Genomic DNA, 22582 nt, shown 5'->3' with positions numbered 1-22582 from the left:
CTCTGCGGAATCGACTGGCAGCGAGGCTGGAGGCGCAGCAAGCAGCGCCTGCTCCCACCAACATATTCAGCACCGAGGACGAGGACGCCGAGAGCGTGGAAGAAGTAGTTTCTAGCCCCGCTTCAGAACACGATTCCCGATCGTACGACGACGATGAAGTGATCTTTCAACGTGAAGAAACCGTCGATGAGGTAGGAGACTTCGACGAGGCCTACGGGGCCGAAGAAGACAGCTCTCCTGGGAAGCTAGGCCAATCTGTCGAAACGGAGGCCGAAACAGTACGTCATCATCAGGCTCCGGTCGAGGGATCGCCTTCGGGCCTTACCCAAGATCAATCACATGGTTCTTCGGCCCCGTCTTCCGGTCCGGCCTCGAACACTTTGCAAGAGCCACTATTACCGAAGACGACAGGGTTCTTAAACCCAAAACCATCCATCGCTCCAGTCCCTTCGAAAACGAAAGTGAAACTGGTGGTGGTCGGATCGAAGGCGTCGAAACCATCCACTACTCCGACGCCGAAAAAAGTCGTCTACTCCGACCACGTACAAAGAGACTTCGTTGCCGAGCTCACCGCAGCGGATGCGGTTGCCACCCAGAAAAGGCAAGCCCTCGGGCATCGCAAGGCACCGAGACCTTCGGCGCCGACATCGAAGGCCATAACCTCCGCAGTTACAATGGCCGCCCCAGCTACGTCAACGTCTAGCGCAACGGCGCCGACTAAGTCCTCGACTACGTCAAATGTCGATACCTCCCTTCAGACCAGTGACCCCCTTCCTATAAAAAAGTCGGGGCTGGCCTCGACGCCTACTACTAAGGTGCCCATCAAACCACCAACTGCGTTCACTGTGCAGCAGGTCTCCGCATCTTTGCAACGCATCCGTGACCGGGCAACCCTCCACTCTATCTCGGGTCCCGACACGACCAAACCCTGTAAAGTGCACTCGGAGCCAACCAACATTACGTTTGGGTTGCCACCGGCCTCGGCACCTAAACTATTCGAAATTCGGACACGTGTCCTCCACACACACAGTCCACCACCTCTGGCCTTACAGAACAAGACTCTTCGGGGCCACAATTTATCGACGCCGACACTGGCAGGTTAATGCTCCACAAGCGCAAAATAACGCCAGTTAGGGAAGAGGAGCCCTACAAAATTCCTCTTAAGCGCAAACTGCCAGCAGGGCAGGAACCAGTGCTCCAGGATCACTTCCAACCCTTCCATCCAGATCCGCAGTCCTTTTCTCCTACCCCTTCCGAATCGGACGCAATACAGGACTATGGCGGGGAGGATACCATCTACCCTGGGGACGTAGATCCTGATAAGCACCTACAAGACCCGGATCAGGCATGGGATGACCCCACAGACCAAAGTGTCGCGCCACATACCCAAGATGCGCAACTCTATAACGTAAAAACGTCTCCCACAGAGGACACAGCTGCCTTTAATGCCCTCATCGAACGGGCTGCTGCTCATCAGGGGTGGAACTCCATTCTGATGCCATTGAGGAAGACTTCCTGCTTGACACTTTCGCATCTTCAGAAAGAACTGTCAAAACTCTACCCATGTTAAAAGGGGTTCTCAAACCTGCCAAAGACATTTTCAAGGACACCACAAGAGCATTGGTGTTAAACCCCAGGATTGAAAAAAAGTACAAGCCTGCACCCGGTGACCCTAAATACATTAGGGGTCAGTTGCCATTAGACTCCATGGTGGTTGCCAATGCTCGCAAGAGAGCCCACTCACAAACGACTGGTGATGCTCCTCCCCCAGACAAGGAGTCAAAAGTACTAGAAACATCGGGCAAACGCATTGCAGCGCAAGCAGCGAACATCCTGCGCATTGCCAATACACAGGCACTCCTGGCACGTTATGACAGGTCACATTACGACACGCTAGAGTCACTGCTCTAACATCTACCAGATGAGTATAAAGAGTCAGCGGAGCTACTCATCAGAGAAGGACAACTCCTCACTAATGCATCCATAAAATGCGCCCTTGACGCAGCTGACACAGCAGCTAGGGCAATAAACCCAAGCGTCATGCTACGACGCCATGCCTGGTTACGAATCTCAGGCTTCAAACCCGAGATCCAAAACAATATCCTGAACTTACCAGTTAACACAGACTACTTATTGGGCCCAGACGTTGACACTACCCTAGAAAAAATAAAGAAAGACACTGACACTGCGAAATCAATGGGGGCTCTGCAGACGCAGCAATTTCGTAGTGGCTCCTTTCGTCGCACCGGAAATAGGGGAGCAACAAGGGGTCAGGGGTCACAACAGCAGTATGCTAAAAGTGGCACACAAAGCACATATGACAAAAGCAACAGGGGTGGATATCGTGGATCCAGCACCAAAGGCAGGGGACGTGGCTATGGCAACACCAGGTCCTCTCCAAAAAACAAACAGTGACGCCCTCTCCTTACCCCCCGACCACATAACACCTGTCGGGGGACGACTCCAGCTGTTCCTGTCCGCGTGGAAGAACATCACCACAGACAGGTGGGTCAGGGACATCATCCAGCACGGGTACTGTCTAGAACTAACTTCCACTCCACCCAACATACCACCAAAACACCGTCCTATGTCAGCCGAGCACTTAGCTTTACTCCAGCAAGAAGTGCTAGCTATGCTCGCAAAAGGGGCAATAGAAGTAGTGCCCATCGACCAGCAGGGAACAGGGGTGTACTCTCTGTACTTCTTAATCCCCAAAAAAGGACGGCTCGCTCAGACCTATTCTAGACCTGCGACCCCTAAACCTATATATTCTGTCAGAGCATTTCCATATGCTCACCCTCCAGCAGGTTCTCCCACTACTCAGTCAGGGGGATTTCCTAGCCACGCTAGACCTGAAGGATGCATACTTCCACATACCCATACACCCTTCACACAGGAAATACCTCCGATTCACCATTCAAGGGAATCACTATCAGTTCAAAGTTCTCCCCTTCGGAGTAACAACAGCACCCAGGGTCTTTACCAAGTGCCTGGCGACAGTGGCCGCGCATCTGCGAAGACAAAACATTCACGTCTTCCCTTATCTGGACAACTGGCTAGTTCAAGCCAAGTCAGCACAACAATGTGCCGCCCACATGTCCCACACCATTCACCTTCTTCACGATCTGGGATTCTCACTAAATTACTCAAAATCACATCTCCAACCTGCCCACGTGCAACAATACTTAGGCGCCACAATCAACACTCTGGCTGCCACAGCTCAGCCTACTTTAGTGCGAATCAACAGCATGCAACTGCTGATCTCAAAATTCAAACCTCAACACTCCCTTCCTGCGCGAGTGTTCATGCAGTTGATAGGCATGATGGCCTCCTGCATTTTCATAGTCCGCACGCGAGACTACATATGCGCCCGCTTCAGGAGTGCTTGGCACGTCAATGGAATCAGGCTCACGGGCAACTAAAAGACCTAGTGTTGGTGAGCGGTCGGGCATACAACTCTCTGCATTGGTGGAATACACAAAACCTTTGCAAGGGCCGACCGTTCCAAGAGCCTGTTCCACAAATCATACTGACAGCGGACGCGTCTCTCCAGGGATGGGGAGCGCATGTGCTCAATTACACAGTGCAGGGACTATGGACGACACAACAAAAGATGCACATCAACCTTCTGGAACTGATGGCAATCTTCCTAGCCATGAAGGCATTCAAAGTACACTTGTGCAACAAGGTTGTGTTGATCCAGACGGACAACATGACTCCCATGTACTACATACAAAAGCAGGGAGGAACACACTCTCCACAGTTGTCTCATCTGGCTCAAAGCATATGGAAGTGGGCCATTCAGAGGAACATGTTCCTCATGGCGGAACACCTCCCGGGCAAGGACAACCAGATGGCGGATCTGCTCAGCAGACACAGCCACCAGATGCAGGAGTGGGAGCTACACCCATCAGTTCTCCAACCGTACTTCCAACAATGGGGTCATCCAGAAATAGACCTACTCGCAACAAAAGAAAACACAAAATGCCAAAGCTTTGCCGCCAGGTTCCCACATCCACAGTCACAGGGCAATGCGATATGGATGAACTGGTCCGGCAAATTTGCGTACGCTTTTCCCCCAGCACCATTAATACCGCTGGTGGCGCGCAAACTAAGGCAACACTCACCCTTATCCTAGTTGCTCCAACGTGGGCACGCCAGCCGTGGTACACCACCTTTCTGGAACTCTCCGTGGTGCCTCATCAAAGACTGCGGATAAAACCAGCGCTTTTAACGCAGAACCATGGCGAAATTCAGCACCCAGATCCCCAACAGCTGAACCTGGCGATCTGGCTCCTGAGGTCTTAGAGTTTGGCTACCTAAACTTACCACCTGACTGTATGACTATCCTCAAAGAAGCCAGGAGGCCCACTTCTAGAGCCTGCTATGCGGCCAAATGGAAAAGGTTTGTCATTTACTGCAACAACAATGACATTAACCCACTGGACGCGTCTATTCAAAACATCATATGCTACCTCTTACACCTGTACCGCTATAATCTGGCATACAACTCAATACGCATCCATTTGACCGCGATAGCAGCCTACCTCCAAAACAGGCAGCACCTCTCCTTATTCAAAGTACCTGCCGTTAAAGTATTCTTAGAGGGACTCAAACGATTTATTCCCCCAAGACACCCACCAGCACCAGTGTGGAACCTCAACTTGGTCCTCACCAGACTGATGGGTCCGCCCTTTGAACCTCTCCATTCATGTGAGATTCAATTCCTCACCTGGAAAGTGGCTTTCCTAGTGGCCATCACTTCCTTAAGGAGAGTTAGTGAACTCCAGGCACTAACCATTCAGGAGCCATTCATTCAGGTCCACGCAAACAGGGTTGTCCTACGCACCAACCCCAAGTTCATGCCCAAAGTCATATCACAGTTCCACATTAACCAAACTATCGAACTGCCCGTTTTCTTCCAAAATCCGCAAAATGTCGCGGAAAGAATGCTCCATACACTAGATGTAAAGCGGGCTCTCATGTACTATATTGACAGGACAAAGGATTTTAGAAAAACTAAACAACTCTTCGTTGCCTTCTCTCCACAACACAAGGGCAACGCCATTTCCAAAGCAGGAATAGCCAGATGGATCGTTAAATGCATTCAGATTTGCTATCACAAAGCTAAACGCACATTAACGGTTCCCCCACGAGCCCACTCAACACGAAAGTTAGGGGCATCCATGGCTTTCCTAGGAAACATCCCTTTACACGAAATTTGTAGAGCAGCCACTTGGTCCACTATACATACATTTACCAAACACTACTGCGTAGATGTACACTCAAAACAGCAGGCAGCTGTAGGACACGCTGTTCTCAAAACTCTTTTCCAGACTGCTGCAGCTGGCACAGGTAGCCGCCGCTAGGGGAGGTACTGCTATCTATTCTATGCACAGATATGAATTCAGCAGCCCACATGCCTCGAACTGATTATGCTACTTACCAGTATGCGTCTGTTCTTGGCATGTAGGGCTGCTGACATTAATATCGCCCACCCTCCTCCCCGGCGCCTGTCGCGGCTGCAGCACTCAGAATTACTGTATAGCATGGTCATCACTTCCTGTATCTACTCCATCACTGCCACAATGGCGAAAAACAATCTAAGGATGCCCATGCGCACTGTAGTCCAGGGGAGGAGCCACCTATCTCGTGATACTTCGAAGACTCTCCAGGACAACAATGTGCAATCATCCGGACCCAACACTAGGCGGCGATCTATGCACAGATATGAATGTCAGCAGCCCTTCATGCCAAGAACAGATGCATACTGGTAAGTAGCATAATCAAAGCCATTCGTCAGCAGATGGGAGCACTTGCACCCAACACTGCCAGCAGAATTTAGTAGCTTGTTGCTTGGCCCTGGAAGTGTCTTGTAAGCACCTTTGGGAAGATTTTGCAGCACAGAAGCCTTTAGAAATGTCAGTCAGCTAAAATGCCCTTACTTTTTAATTTTCTTTCTAGAGGGTCTGCAGTCTTTTTCTTTTGTGTAAATGCCCGGTTCAAGCCCATTTTAAGCTACATAGATCAAGCCACTCTTGTTAAACTGCGATATAGTTAAACGTGTTGCGATGTTGCACAAGATTTATCTGTTACTCCTGGCATTACTCAAAGCAATTTAAAATGGTCTAATGTTCTCTTAGGACCAGTATTGTCTTTGAGGGACAACTGAGAGTTGATTTTCTATTTATCTTGCCCATAAACCTTGATTGTGAGGTCTCTGTTTCTAAATTTGTACTTGTTGTTCTGTAGTAGGGGATCTCTGTGTATAGTCATAATCTAGTGAATAGTCCCGCCCATGTGCGTGGACCCCGGAGCAATAAAAAATAATCTCTAAAGGTGACAAATCATGCAGACCTGCATACACCTTTAAGAGAGAATTTAATTTAAAGACAGATAATGCAGCCTATACCCACAGGCTACACTGTCCAGTACTTCAACTAGAATTCCACCAACATCCACAAACAGCACTGCCTGTCCAGCTTTTCTCCACATAGGAAAAAACCCTGCCTCTACCAGCAAAAGCCTCTGGAATGATAGAGAGTAAGGAGTGGACAGACAAGCCCCATAGGCTGCCATTATGTGGCTTAAAACAGGATACTGTGCCTTTAAGAAAACTTTCCAGGTATCCAGAACTTTCCCCAGTATCCCAGAATGCCCAGCAGGTCCCATTTACTTTCAGTTCTTTTTTCCGGCTCCTGCTAGCAGGACCCTGGAGCATTGAGCTCTCCCCTTTTCAAAGGTTTTTTTTGGAGATTTTGTCAATTTTTGTCACTTTTTCGAGTGCTTAGTAGCTGGTACTGTCAACATGCCTGGCTTGTTCGACAAGTGCCCGGAATGTGGTAGAAAGAAGGCTAAAACTGATCCACACGAGGTGTGTATAGGTTGCCTTCCCCAGTCCCACGTGCCTGAAGACTGTGCCATCTGCCACTCGTTCTCAGCCAGGATCCTGAGGGACAGAATGAAAATCAGGCTTCAAGTTCTGGAGGAGAGAAGACTGAAGGCACCAGGTGGGTCTGGAGGGGCTGATTTGGCCCATACTGAGGCCTCTGGGGGTCTCCCCAGGGGCAGGAAGACCAGTAAGCGCTCCCACTCCCCGTCGACGTCGGGCGTCGACGGCGACGTCGAGGAGGATGACCACCGTCTGTTCGCCGTCTCCCCGGGGCTTTGGGGAGAAGCGGCGTCGACGATCGACGTCGAGGGACCTGAATAGGCCGCCGTCGACTACATCGGCATCGTCGGCGACGACGCCGTCTTCGGCGCCGTCCAGCAGTCGGCGTCGATCGGACCCGGCGTCGGCGCTCGCCGTCGATGAAGAGGAGACGGTCGACGTCGCCGCCGAAGAGGAGATCGACGTCTCGAGGCACAGGTCGCCGTCGAGGCACAGGTCGCCGTCGAGGCACAGGTCGCCGTCGAGGCACAGGTCGCCGTCGAGGCACAGGTCGCCGTCGAGGCACAGGTCGCCGTCGAGGCACAGGTCGCCGTCGAGGCACAGGTCGCCGTCGAGGCACAGGTCGCCGTCGAGGCACAGGTCGCCGTCGAGGCACAGGTCGCCGTCGAGGAAGAGAGAGTCACCGGAATCGGTGTACTCTGTGGTGTATACGCCTCCTCGGATGCCTCCGTCACCGCCTCCTCTCCCACCTCCTCCGACTCCTCCTCCACCACCACCACCAACGCTGCCTCCTCCACCGCCACCTCCACCGCCTCCACAGCCGCGGACACTGCCTCCGCCGCCCCCACCTTGGTCGCTGCCACGCACTCCAGTGGGGCCGCCGCCGGTTCCCCCGCGGTCGGTTTCCCTTCCGAGGTACCCGACTCCACCGCAGGGGACCCCGAAGCCACGACGCCCGCGGTCGCCGGGACCGGCTAGACCGGCGGACAGGCCGAAGCCGAAGAGGTCGCGCTCCCGCTCTCTCAGGAGGAGAAGATCACGGAGCCGTGGACGGTCATCGTCGGACTCAGGACGACGCCGTAGGAGGCACAGGTCCAGGTCGCACACGCGCTCCTCGACCAGAGACTTTTTCCCGACGCTGTCGGACTCACCGGGGACTAAGGTGTCTCCGGTGGAAGATTTGGTCTCTTTCCAAGAGGTGCTGTTGAGAGGGGCATTAAAGTTGGGTATCACGGTGACGGTTCCAACACCCACGACGTCCGTGATATTCGAGACACTTCATAAGAAACATCTGTCTCGCCCTCTACTGCCTCTTGTACCAGGACTGGTGGAACCCGCGTTGGAGCTGTTCCTCTCTCTCGCGATGACGAAGGCCGCCCCCTCCAGGCTCATGAAAAAGTATAGGGCCCCGGAGTCGGACCCGACCTTTTTGAGAGTGGACCCGAAGCCGGATTCGGTCATCGTGACGGCGGCGAGGAAACAACATGCGACTGCTCCTTCATCGACGGTCCCGCCTGACAAGGAAAGCCGCTGGCTGGACTCTGCGGGCAGGAAGGTGTGTGGGACCGCCGCCACCACCATGAAGGCGGCGAGTGCAGGGGCTTTGTTGGGCCGTTACGACCGGCCCCTGTGGGAGTCCCTGCAGCAGTATGCGGACCTGCTGCCCAGGGACAAGAAGGAGGACTTCTTGGAGACAGTGCGCGAAGGCATGCTGGTTTCTAATCAGGTGATCGGCGCAGCGGCGGATGTATCCTTGTTGGCCGCCCACGCCTACTGTCATGGCGTCCACCAGAGGCGGCATTCGTGGCTGCGCCTGACGTCCCTCAAGCCAGAGGCGCAGCAAAGTGTGGCCAACCTGCCCTTCTCGGGGGAAACCCTGTTCGGGAAACATGCGGATGATGAGATGGCCCGCATGAAGGCGGAGGCGGAAACCCTGACGGCCGTCGGGTTGGAGAAGGCCGAGAAGTAGAAACGCCCGTTCCAGAGGCGGTTTGGGTCTTCGGGCAGAGGGCGTGGGCAGAGTTCGGGACAGCAGCAGCACCAACAGCAGCAGTTCCGGAAGCCCTTCCAGAAACGCCAGAGGGGTAGAGGAGGCCAGCAGGCGACTACCACTACCAAGGGCCCGGCCGGGTCTCGGCCCTGAGCGGCTACTTCCCCCTCAATCGTTACCCACTCCAGTGGGGGGAAGCATTCAACTTTTTCCGGCAGAGTGGAGAAAAATTACTCAGGACAAGTGGGTGCTCAATATTGTTTGCAATGGATACAGTCTTCGGTTTATCAGCCCGCCTCCAGCGATTCCGCCGGTCAGCTCTCGGTTCCAGCTGAGAGAGCTCCAGGCGGAGGCAGACAAATTGTTGAGAAAGAAGGCGGTAGAAGAGGTACCTCTGTCTCAAAGGGGAAGAGGTCTGTACTCTCGGTTCTTCCTCGTTCGCAAGAAGGACAAGAACGAGTTCAGGCCCATTCTGGATTTGCGACAGGCAAACAAATGGATTCGCAGAGAGAAGTTTCGCATGCTATCGTTGCACCAGATTTACCCTCAGCTGCAACGGGGAGACTGGCTCTGTGCCATAGATCTACAGGATGCGTACTTCCATGTGCCCATAGCAAGGAAGCACAGGAAGTTCCTGCGATTCCAAGTCGGCGCCAATCACTATCAATACACAGTACTGCCATTCGGGCTAAAGTCTGCGCCCAGGACCTTCTCGAAGTGCATGGCGGTGGTGGCGGCACATCTGCGAAGGAACAAGGTGTTTGTCTACCCGTATCTGGACGATTGGCTGATCAAGGCTTCATCCTTCTCGGAAGCGCAAGATCACTTCCGATGGACGTGCGCTCTCTTGCACAAGCTGGGGTTACACGTCAACATGTCCAAATCGGTCCCGACCCCGGTCCAGTGCATACAGTACCTGGGAGCCTCCATCGATACGAGGTCAGCAAGCGTGTCTCCTTCGGAGGAGAGACGGTTATCACTCCTTCGGAAGGCTCAGGACCTCAGGACTGCTCCATCGACGACAGTGAGGAAGGTGTCTTCTCTACTGGGATCGATGGCCTCCTGTATCTTCCTCACGCCTCACGCTCGGCTACACATGAGACCACTGCAGGAGTGCTTGGAGGATCAGTGGGATCAGAGGACAGGCTCTTGGGATGACAAGATACGACTGTCGCTACATGCTCTTCAGTCTCTGAAGTGGTGGTGTTCGGCGGAAAACCTCCTCAAGGGGGTTCCCTTCCACAAGGACATTCCCACGACGAGTGTCGTGACGGATGCGTCTCTCCAGGGCTGGGGAGCGCATTCCGGGGACTTGCAGATTCAAGGAAAGTGGTCTGCTTTGGAATAGACGTACCACATCAATTTCCTGGAACTCAGATCCATCTTCCTGGCACTGAAGGCCTTCCTTCCGTCCTTCCAGACCAACTCGCTGCTGATACAGACGGACAATGCAACCACGATGTATTACCTCAACAAGCAGGGGGGTCGAGATCGCGCACTCTGTCGCAGGAGGCGCAGGCGATCTGGCGCTGGCTGCTGGCCCGAGGACTGACTATTACGGCCACGCATCTGCCAGGGGTGCAGAATGCTCAGGCGGACGCCTTGAGCAGGCTGATTCAGGAAAACCACGAATGGGTCATAAACGACGAAGTACTAGGAGAAGTCTTCGCAAGGTGGGGGACTCCAGACGTAGATCTGTTCGCCATCGCCGAAAACAGCAAATGCCGAGACTTCGCATCCAGGTACTACCAGCGGGGGACGCTGGGGAATGCGCTATGGATCGATTGGTCGAACAGCTTTCTGTACGCTTTTCCACCCATTCCCCTGATTCCGGCAGTGCTCATCAAGCTGTCCCAGTCCAGGGCGCGGATGATCCTCATCGCCCCGGAGTGGCCCAGGCAGTGGTGGTTCATGGACCTACTTCACCGGTCTCTCCTTTCTCACATGCGGTTGCCGTGCAGGCCGGACCTTCTCACGAAGTTCGGGGGACGGATGGTGCACCCCAACCTCTTGTCTTTGAGTTTGGCGGCATGGCTCCTGAAATAGTGCAATATGGCCATCTGAATCTACCAGACGATTGTATGGACATACTGAAGGAGTCTAAACGACCTTCCACTAGGACATCCTATGCTTACAAGTGGAAGAGGTTCTGTATCTGGTGTAAGTCCAAGAACTTTGATCCGACGACATGTAAGGAAGATGTCATCCTTCCGTACCTTTTACATCTGGCGCAGTCTGGCCTGAATTTCCATTCCATTAAGGTTCATCTGGCTGCTTTGACTGCTTACAGGAAATGCCCTTCACAGACTTCCTTCTTTCAGATCCCTGTGGTCAAGGATTTTTTGGAAGGCTTGAAGAAAGTGTTTCCTCCCGTCAGACTTCCCTCGCCTTCCTGGGACTTGAATGTGGTGCTGTCCAGACTGATGAAGGAGCCTTTTGAACCCATTCACATGGCTTCGTTGCAGCACCTATCCTGGAAGGCGGCGTTCCTAGTGGCCATTACATCGGCCCGCAGGGTGAGTTAACTTCAGGCATTATGTTGTCAAGAACCTTGTACTGTATTTCATGCTGCTAAGGTTGTGATGCGTACTCACCCTAAATTTCTTCCTAAGGTTATCTCTGACTTTCATGTCAACCAGACTATAACTTTACCTACGTTCTTTCAGAATCCCTCTTCGCCAGCGGAAAGGTCTCTTCATTCCCTGGATGTTCGGAGGGTGTTGAAATTTTATCTGGATAAGACCAAGGATATTCGTAGGTCTGACCAATTGTTTGTTAATTATGGCCCAGTCAGGACTGGTCTTGCGACCTCTAAGCAGTCCATTTCTCGGTGGATTGTGTCCTGCATACAATTGTGTTATCAAAAGGCTAATAAGACCTTAGAGGGTAAACCTAAGGCTCATTCCACCAGGGGCAAAGATGCCACGACGGCTTTGCTGCGTAATGTTCCGATTGCGGAAATCTGCAAGGCGGCCACTTGGAAGTCGGTCCATACCTTTGCTGCGCATTACTGTCTGGACACGGATGCCAGGGCAGATGCTCAGGTTGGGCAGGCTTGGCTGCGAAATTTGTTCGCACGGTAGTGGTAGTGTCTTGTGTGTTCTCCACTGCTTTTGTTGTGTGGGGATGGGCTTGCCATTCTATTCACTAGATTATGACTATACACAGAGATCCCCTACTACAGAAGGAGTAGTTTCTTTTCTGTAACTCCAGTTCTGTAGTAGGGGTATCTCTGTTATAGTCATAAGTGCCCGCCCTCCTCCCCGGTGGAGATATACTTATTCATATGTAGAATGCTACAGGTCTGGCGTGCTACGCCTTCAAAAAGAACTGAAAGTAAATGGGACCTGCTGGGCATTCTGGGATACTGGGGAAAGTTCTGGAAACCTGGAAAGTTTTCTTAAAGGCACAGTATCCTGTTTTAAGCCACATAATGGCAGCCTATGGCGCTTGTCTGTCCACTCCTTCCTCTCTATCATTCCAGAGGCTTTTGCTGGTAGAGGCAGGGTTTTTTCCTATGTGGAGAAAAGCTGGCCAGGCAGTGCTGTTTGTGGATGTTGGTGGAATTCTAGTTGAAGTACTGGACAGTGTAGCCTGTGGGTATAGGCTGCATTATCTGTCTTTAAATTAAATTCTCTCTTAAAGGTGTATGCAGGTCTGCATGATTTGTCACCTTTAGAGATTATTTTTTATTGCTCCGGGGTCCACGCACATGGGCGGGACTATTCACTAGATTATGACTATAACAGAGATACCCCTACTACAGAACTGGAGTTACAGAAAAGAAACTACTCCTTCTCTGCCATTGGATTGGTGGGAATGCAACTTGCGGTTCCTGCCCTGCCAGGGAGAATGACGTACACTTATCGGGGTGCAGTTAGTCAGACACTAAAGCAATCTGTTAACACAAATGTTCCAAAGAGTGTCAAGTTGGAGTACAAAATAGAACACACAACTCATGTCCCAAGATGCATTCTCTTTCATTGAAAGTGGTCACTTGCCTGCCACAGTATCTTAATCTTCCTCCTCTGTGAAAAAGGTGTGTCCGAGGTCTGGTCAGTCATTCAGTGGAAGCCAGCGCTGGAGATTAACAGGATATTGCAGTGTCTCCTAGAAGTAAAGTTCAACTTGGAAAAGAAAGACCTTTCTAAAAAGCCACTAAATGAACTTCACAGCTTTCCATCCATTTCCATGTGAGAGGTGTTGCGCAGCGACCAGGGCAGCTGACTCCGGAGTGCGGGGCTCACGATTCGATCCTCAGAGCCACAGGCAGATTAGCTCAACATCATGTGACTCTGGGCAATAGGTCACTTAATCTCCCAGACAGCCCTCAGTGCCTTGAGAGCCTAATGAGTGATTAGTTTGCGCTTTACAAATACTGGGGTCCATCCAAATCCAAGAAAATCTTTGTGGGCAGGGTTAGAATCTAAAAAGAGCACTCCATGACTCTTGTATCTAATCTTAAATGTTTTAATGCAATGTAAACATGACTTTCTCAGGAGCCCCAAAAATAATACATACACAACTAAGGATTACACTACAGAATAGTGTTGGTTCAGCGAAAACTTCAGGCCAGGGGTCTTCTGGTATAAGGATCTAAATATGCTACAGCAAGTCTCAATACTATTTGGTCTCTGCAATACAGCAAAGCTTTATTTGAAGATATGCTAGTGGTTTGTCATTTACTCTTCGGAGTGATTGTTAGAACATATCTGATGTTAGTAAGTGGTTTTTGCAAACTGGTGTGACCCTTCTGGTTTGTAACTTGTTTAAAATGTTAACGTTCTGCCTTTCAGTATTTGAGCTAAAGTTGCTAAATCTTAAAGCTGGCAATTAGAGCGGATGGTTGACTGCTTTCGATATGGTAAACATATTAAGTAGACAAGCCTTTCATCTCTTTAAAGTTGACCAGCCTTTATTTTGTTGCTGGAGATATATGTTCGAGGCATATGAGCTGCAGATTACACACTGTGCATAGATCGCCATCTGGTGTTGGGCCCGGATGTTTGCAGTTTTTCCTCTTGGAAAGTCTTTGGAAGTCACAAGGTCGGTGACTCCTCCTTTGGATCGTATTGCGCATGGGCTTCGGCTCCATCCTCAGCTTGTTTTTTTTCGCCATCGGGCTCGGATGTGATCTTCATGCTCCGGTTCCGAACAGTTTCCAGTTCTTTTATCGATGCGCAATCCTCACCCCAATTCGCGGTATTGTTTTCGATCGCGATTTCCACACTCGGCGCGTCTCTCATCTATCAAGACTTCGATTCCATGCGTCGACGACGGCCTTCGGGCCTACCCAAGCTCCGGTCCTGGAAAGGACTCCCTTCAAGAAGTGCCCTCTGTGGGTCCAAATTCCCCCACACCGACCTTCACGAAGTATGTAACCTCTGCCTCTCTCCAGAACACAAGGCTCGAGACTGTCCGGCATGCAAGTCCTTCCGGTCCAAGAAAACCATTCGAGACCGAAGGGCACGAACAACTATGGCACACTCGTCGACGGCGATTCCAGATGATATCTTCGGGGAAGGCGTCGACGCTCCAGAAGGACAACACACCGACTAGGGCCTCGTCAGCGCCTCCGAAGCTGACTATTCCGATGTGGAAGATATCACTCTGGCACAGAGGGTCTTGAGTACCGAAATCACCCCCCCAAACACCCTTGACGGCACCGGAAAAGGCTTCGGTCACGCCTTCGCCTCCAGGCCTTGGCAAGACCAAAGACACTGCTTCCCACACCGCACCTTCGGGACCGGTAATGAAGCCCATTAAGCCTTCCGGCGGCTCAAGTTCGAGCCAGCCCACCGTTGGTGCTGAGAAACACTCCTCCGCTCCGACGGCGAAAAAGAAAATGGCCTCCTCCTCGGCACCGAAACACTCTGCGCCGAAAACCATCCCCGGAACCGAGCAAAAAACACAAGGCCACCGATATCTTGAAGCCGAAAACCATCTCGGCACCGAGTAAACAGCCAGCCCTTTCCAAGCCGCATACTTCCAAACAGAAGACTAGCGCAGACCCTAAAGCAAGAAAACATGCGGCCCGATGCCTTCGGCGCCGACTGACAAACCACCCTCGGAAGAACATTTTACACCTGATCCATTGCAAAAGACATTGATCAAGGACCCCAAAACCGGAGATTTGATGCTCAGCATCAAAAAGAGACAGCTGGAAAAGCCTGCCCCAGCTCCACCTCCAAAGAGGAAGGACTCTGCTTCCTTCCCTTTCAGAATGCCTTCGACACCTCCTCCACCCCCTCCACCTTCCCCTCCTCCACCTTCTCTTTCTCCACCTTCTCTTTCTCCACCTTCTCCTTCCCCCCCCCCCCCCCTCACCTCATCATTCCCCCACACCCTCTCCGGATGATGGTAATGATGATGTCTATGACGACATAGGGGACATACCTCATGACCTACCTACAGGGGACCCCACTCCCACAGGCTCCCCAGACCCATGGGCCGACTAGAACATCCCGGACATTCCTAACGTCCCACAAGATGATCTCTACCCTTCAAGACCATCCCCACCAGAAGACTCATTAGGGTTCAACCACTTACTCCAAAGGGCTGCACACTATCACGGGGTGGATCTCCATACCGACCCCGTGGAGGAGGACTTCCTCCTCAATACTTTTGACACCACGCATAGGGCAACCTCCATACTGCCCATGGTCAAGGGAGTTATCAAACCTGCACAGGAGGTTTTTAAAGACCCAGTCAGAGCCAGGGTCATTAACCCGCGCATTGACAAAAAATATAAAGCTGCCCCTACAGAACCTGCCTACATCAGAGGGCCAGCACCACTAGATTCCCTAGTAGTGTTGACAGCAAGAAAGAGGGCCAACTCCCAAGCGTCAGACGAAGCCCCACCACCTGACAAAGAGTCAAAACTCTTGGAGGCATCAGGCAAGCGCGCTGCATCCCAAGCTGCCAACATATGGCGCATCGCTAATACACAAGCGCTAATGGCAAGATACGACAGGGCCCATTATGACTAACTGGAAGCCATAATGCAACACCTCCCTGACAAATATAAAAATAGGGCAAATTAGTTAATTCAGGAGGGCAAAACCATTACCAATACCTCCATCCGCTGTGCCCTAGATGCAGCTGACACTGCCTCCAGAGCCATTAATACCAGCATCCTCCTCCGTCGCCATGCCTGGCTAAGGATCTCAGGTTTTTAACCAGAAGTTCAAGCTTCCATCCTGAACCACCCCTTTGACCAGGAACATCTCTTCGGCCCAAAAGTGGATGAGGCCCTAGAAAAAATGAAAAAAACCACCGATACGGCGAAGTCTATGGTAGCCTTACAATCACACCCTCCCAGACGCTCCTTTCGCCGCTCTTCCATTCGGAGCACATACAGAGGCTACTCCTCTGACACTGCTTCCACTTCATATAAGGCCCCTACCCAAACCACCTTTACAAGGGGCTACCAAAGAGGCGGCTACAGAGGAAACACTAATAAAGGCAGAGGCAAGACAAACACCGCCCACTCTGCCTCTGCACCTACCCAATGACTCCCCTCCCCCCCCCCCCCCCCCCCCCAGACCATCCCACTCCAGTCGGGGGCAGACTCCAAAATTTCCTTCCTGTCTGGACTACCAACACCACAGACAAATGGGTAACACAAATAATTCGATCAGGCTACTGCCTAGAACTAATATCTACCCCCATCCCTGCCCCCCCCCCCCCCCCCCCCCCCCCCCCAACCATTCCACCCAGACAATGCCCAATGTCACAGGAACACCTAACACTACTAAAACAGGAGGTAATCTCCCTCCTACAAAAGGGGGCAATAGAACTGGTTCCTACCAACCAACAAAATATGGGGGTCTACTCCCTATATTTTCTCATACCAAAAAGGGACGACTCTACGGCCCATCCTAGACCTCAGGCCCCTAAACCGATACATACACTCAGACCATTTTCACATGGTAACACTTCAGCAGGTACTTCCACTGCTCTCCCACGACGATTTCCTGACCACTGTAGACCTCAAATACGCCTATTTCCACATTCCTGTTCACAACGCCCACAGGAAGTTCCTCAGATTTGTAGTGGGCGGCCAACACTACAAATTCAAAGTACTCCCATTTGGAGTCACCACAGCACCACGAGTATTCACCAAGTGCCTAGCAGTAGTGGCAGCACACCTACGGAGAAAACACATCCATGTCTTCCCATACCTAGATGACTGGCTAATAAAGGCCAGTTCATACAACCAGTGTGTACAACACACGCACACCACAATCCAGCTACTTCACCAACTGTGCTTCACAGTAAATCACGCGAAGTCCCATCTCCAACCCTCCCACGTAAAACAATACCTGGGTGCCACTAGAGACACATCGAGCGCTAGCCTGCCCCAACCCTGCCAGGATAGCCAGCATTCAGGCTCTATGCGCCAAATTTCAGCCACAACACTCTTCCAGCTCGAGTGTTCATGCAACTAATAGGAATGATGGCCTCTTGCATATTCATAGTACCTGACGCAAGACTCCAGATGCGTCAACTCCAAGAGTGCTTAGCATGCCAATGGAACCAGGCCCAGGGTCAATTAACAGATCTGGTGTTGGTAGACGGTCGTACCCATTGCTCTCTGCAGTGGTGGAGCACCAAAATCTTTTCCAAAGGGCGACTATTCCTGGACCCGGTTCCTCAGATAGTACTGACAACGGACGCATCGCTCTCCGGTTGGGGAGCTCACCTATTACATCACACCATGCAGGGCAGATGGACACCTCAACAAAAGTTACTCCACATCAACCATCTGGAGTTACTAGCAATATTCTTAGCCCTAAAATCCTTTCAAAAACAGATTTCAGGCAATGCAGTCCTAGTCCGCACAGACATGACAGCCATGTACTATATAGAAAAACAAGGCGGCACACACTCTCCACAACTCTCTCAACTAGAACAGAGCATATGGAGATGGGCCATACCCCAGAACATCTTTCTCCTAGCCCAACATGTCCCGGGAGTCAAACACTATGGCAGATCTGCTCAGCAGACAAACGCAACAACTCCATGAGTGGGAACTCCACCGCAAGTTCTTCTCCCGTACTTTCACATGTGGGGGCATCCACAGATATACCTCTTCGCCACCCATGAAAAAGCCAAATGCCCAAGCTTCGCCGCCAGATATCCACACCCATTGTCCAAAGGCAATACGATATTGATGAACTGGTCAGTCAGATTTGCGTACGCTTTTCCGCCTCTCCCACTTATTCCATTAGTGGTGCGCAAACTACAACAAAACTCCTTCACACTAATCCTAGTAGCTCCAACTTGGGCCAGACACCACACTGCTGGAACTATCTGTAGTACCGCACCAAAAGTTACACCTCTCTCAACCCAGAACCATGGAGAGATCAGGCACCCAGCTCAGCTCAACCTTGCGATCTGGCTCCTGAAATCCTAGAATTCGGTTACCTAAACCTTCCCCCTGACTGCATCAACTTCATTAAAGAAGCTAGGCGACCCACCACTAGAGCGTGCTACGCAGCCAAGTGGAAACATTTTGTTGTCTATTGTCACAACAATACCATCAATCCCCCAGATGTGTCCATGCAACACACCATAGGCTATTTACTACACCTTCAAAAATGCAATCTAGCCTATACGTCCATTAGACTCCACCTTGCAGCCATAGCAGCTGATCTACAAAACAGGCAACATCTATTACTCTTTAGAGTACCTGCCATTAAAGCCTTCATGGAAGGCCTCAAAAGAATAATTCCCCCCTGAGTGCCACCCTCACCTGTGTGGAACCTAAATATCGTTCTCACCAGACTAATGGGGCCTCCCTATGAACCTCTACACAAATGTGAACTTCAATTCCTAACATGGAAACCCGCCTTTCTTGTAGCCATCACTTCCCTCAGAAGGGTCAGCGAGATACAAGCACTTACCATTCAAGAACCTTTTGTCCAAATGCACCATAAGAGTTGTTCTCCGTACCAACCCAAAATTCCACCCTAAAGTCATTTCTCCTTTTCACCTAAACCAATCTGTAGAACTACCAGTCTTCTTCTCGCAACCACAGACGGTTGCAGAAAGAGCTCTTCACACATTAGATGTCAAACGAGCCTTACTCTACTACATCGAGAGAACACCACCTTTTCGTAAGACCAAACAACTGTTTCTCTTTCTCACCACCACACAAAGGGAACCCCATCTCCAAGTCGGGGATATCTAGGTGGATTGTCAAAAGCATTCAGATTTGCTACCACAAAGCAAAACCAACGCTATCCATTCCCCCTAAAGCCCACTCTACACGTAAAATAGAGGCTTCAATGGCATTTTTAGGGAACATCCCATTAGATGATATCTGCAGAGCAGCTACATGGTCAACACCGAACACTTTCACTAAACACTATTGTGTAGATGTGCAAACTAAGCAACAGGCTAGTGTGGGCCAGGCTGTACTCAAAACATTATTTCAAACCACTGCAACAGATACGGGTGGTCGCCGCTAAGGATGGGTACTGCTATGTAATCTATGCACAGTGTGTAATCTGCAGCTCATATGCCTCGAACGGCAAATGCTACTTACCAGTATGCATCTGTTCTTGGCGTGTAGAGCTGCAGATCTACACACGCCCACCCGCCTCCCCGGCTACCTTTATCTGTTCCAGTTTATCTTATTTAGATACAAAATGTAGGACGGTGGTGAGAAGTTGGCCTGATGTATGATGTCACTAGTTCTAGTGTAGACCTTATATCAGTCCAAATACCCTTATGGTGATTGGTTGTAAAGTCAACCTTATAGACCAGCTATCCTAGTTGTAGCATGGACAAGAGCAGTCTTAGGCTAAACTCTGAATGGCATGTGAAGCCAGCTGTGATACCATATATAATCCCTTGAATACCAAATGAAAGGACACCACAACAGATATATATATAAAATAGTGTATTTATTCTAGTCAAACCCTCAGCACTCTTTATGAGATTAGAGGTAAGTACAACACAGTCTTATTTAAGCATACATTAAGTCACACAGGTAAGTAATACAGTTAGGCCCTAGGGGCCACGCAAACCATATACTAAGTAAGTGGTATAAGAACCACTGTCACGGAAATAGAATAGGCCTAGGCCTAGGGAATCGCTGGGGCTACACTACACTAGCGTTAGGAAGTGGGAGGCCCACGGGATTCGTGTGCAGAGTGGAAACACTCACGCGTAATGCGTAAAAGTCAATAGCAATAGTACAGTTTAGAAAACGGTAGATTTAGGACACTTCCGGAGTAGCTAGGAAGTTGAGACTTGAAAACTAGACACTAGGATAGTCACTATCCTGATGAGCACCGGAGTACCCAAGTTACCTAGCCCACAGGCTGCGGGTGCATAGGGGTGAAGATGCGTCGTTTTCGTCGTCGACTCCTATGGATGCCTGAAGAAAGATGCTGACAGGCAGTCAGTGAAGAGTGTCCGGTGGATCCCAAGGCTGGGATCAAGAAGAGAAGAAACCTGCAAGCAGAAGGGACAGAGTCAAGGTCACTAGCCAGTGACCACGTGGAACCAGGAAGGAACCAGGCGATGTCGTGAAGATTGCAGGTGAAGGTGAAGCTTGTCGCTGCAGCCAGGAGGACCAGGAAGCGTCGAGGACGACCAGGACCAGGAGGCGAGCTGTCCCACGAAGGCTCTTGCTGTCGGCGGCGTCGAAGTTGGACTAGGACTCACCAAGCCTTGGCAAGCGGAACCCACGAAGAACGAAGGACTTGCTTCTGGTGCAGACCAGGAAGGTCTGGGGTGCTTCTTCTTTGCAGAGAAGCGGGAGCCAGTCTGGAGGAGCCAAACCAGCGCAGAAGATTTCAGGGTGCATCGTCACAAAGGCCACTAGCCAGCGGGCAAGCAACCGGACAGACGCGGCAAGCAGGAAAATGCTGAAGGGCCCCACGCAGGACTCGTGGAGTGTGGGGGGCTGATCTTCGGTGCAGATGGTGCTTGGGGTTGGGGCTTCTCAATCCCCGGTGCACAACTTCGAGGGTGCCTCAGAAGCTGCGCTTGAAGATACTAGCCACTTTTCCCAGGTAGCCGGTCCCACGTCGCTCGTCGCCTCCACGGATCTCAGCTCTGCTGTGGATGTGGATCAGGGTCGGAGAAGTCTGGGAGTCAAGGCTCTGGTCGGGCTCTGCAGTCGGTTCCTCGTAGAACTTGGGCAAAGCAAAGGGTAGTCTCTTGATGGTGCCTGTTTGCACAGGGTAGCCACTCCTTGGCCACAAGGGAGATTCTTCAGTCTTCTTCTTTCGTCGAATGTCGAAGGTCCAGAGTTTCTGTTCAAGTTTGCAGGTTCAGGATAATCTAAAGTCTTGAGGCCCAACTCCCACTCTTATACTAATCTGGGGGGCTGGGATACCTGCTAGGTCACGCCTTATGGGTGGGACCTGGGAGGGGGTGGTTACACCCACTTCCCTTTGTCCAGTTTCGCGCCAGAGCTGGGGCTGGAGTGCCCCAGCGCCGGTTTGAACTGGACTATGCAAGGAACACCTTGTGTGCCCCAGGCATGTCTCATTCCTTTCAGCCCACCCTGCCCCAATACACTAAAGGCTGTCTGGGGAGGTGCTAGCACCTCCCCAAGCAGGAAACCTATTGTCCAGGCCTCCCTGGCTGGGATCACTCCCAGCTGCAGGAGGTCAGACTTGTGTCGTGGCAGCAGCATCCATTTTGTGATGCTGAGGCTTTGGTCAGAGGCTAACAGATGAAGTATGATTTTAACATGTCTTTCCCTCTAGAAGGGGGGAATAATATTCTCATGTCCAGAAATGGCATGGGGGTATTATTCCACAGTGTTAGACACCTTACACGACATGTTTCGATAAAGCCAAACCATAGTTACCATAACCGTCTAAGATTATAAGGCACTTTAAGAGTATATGGTAGGCTATATCATAGAACAGCTATAAGGACATGGTTCCGAAAGCTGCAGACAGGCTCAGCTCATGCTAGAGCACCATCTCACATGTTACCAAGCACTCTGCCTCCAGGATTGTTAAGGCCTGCCATAGGAGTGACTGATAGGTACACATGTGTCTATATGTAAGTTAGGTATAGGAATACTACACCTAAGCAAGGGGTGATTACACGACCTTGCCCCAGCTGAGTGATCAGCCAGTTGTGTCAAAATGGAAGGCCAGGCCAGGGGTGGCATAATACATGCTGCAGCCCCTGGGAGGCCTAGGGTACACCTATGCCCTGGGTACCTAGGGTACACTGTACAGGGGCCAATAAGGTGATCCTATCCAAATGGGTTATGCACCTAAAGTACATAGTATTAATTTAGAGAGAGAACAGCAGGGCTGTGGGTCTGATTAGCAGGCCCACAGCCACATCTAAGTCGAAAACCAGTAAAGCAAAAGCAAAAAGTGGGGGTGAACATAGAAAGCAGACCCTACTCTCCTACAGGTGGATATCTGACTATGGTTACCCCCAACTTTTTGCCTAGTGTCTAGCTGGGTTTTCGACTTAGTTGGCCTGAGATCCTGCCATTCAGGGTCTTAGTCTGTCTGCTCTCTCTTTAAAATGGACTCCATGTACCCTAGGTACATTCCCAATTGGTAAGGATCACCTTATTGGACCCTGTACAGTGTACCCTAGGTACCCAGGGCATAGGTGTACCCTAGGCCTCCCAGGGGCTGCAGCATGTATTATGCCACCCCTGATCTGGCCTTCCAATCAGACACAACTGGCTGATCACTCAGATG

The 22582-nt window shown here is 51.2% G+C and overlaps 1 protein-coding gene across 3 annotated transcripts in view; it reads left to right on the top strand.

Annotated features, from left to right (window-relative positions):
• Nucleotides 1-22582, top strand: part of GIGYF1 (GRB10 interacting GYF protein 1) — a 1351771-nt gene that overhangs the window by 797604 nt on the left and 531585 nt on the right. The gene's annotated exons all lie outside the window — the stretch shown is intronic.

Source organism: Triturus cristatus, chromosome 12 (genome assembly GCF_964204655.1).
Source record: "Triturus cristatus chromosome 12, aTriCri1.1, whole genome shotgun sequence".
Classification (NCBI taxonomy): domain Eukaryota; kingdom Metazoa; phylum Chordata; class Amphibia; order Caudata; family Salamandridae; genus Triturus; species Triturus cristatus.
Note: the sequence above shows the minus strand (reverse complement) of the source record. Positions and strands in the feature narration are given on the sequence as shown.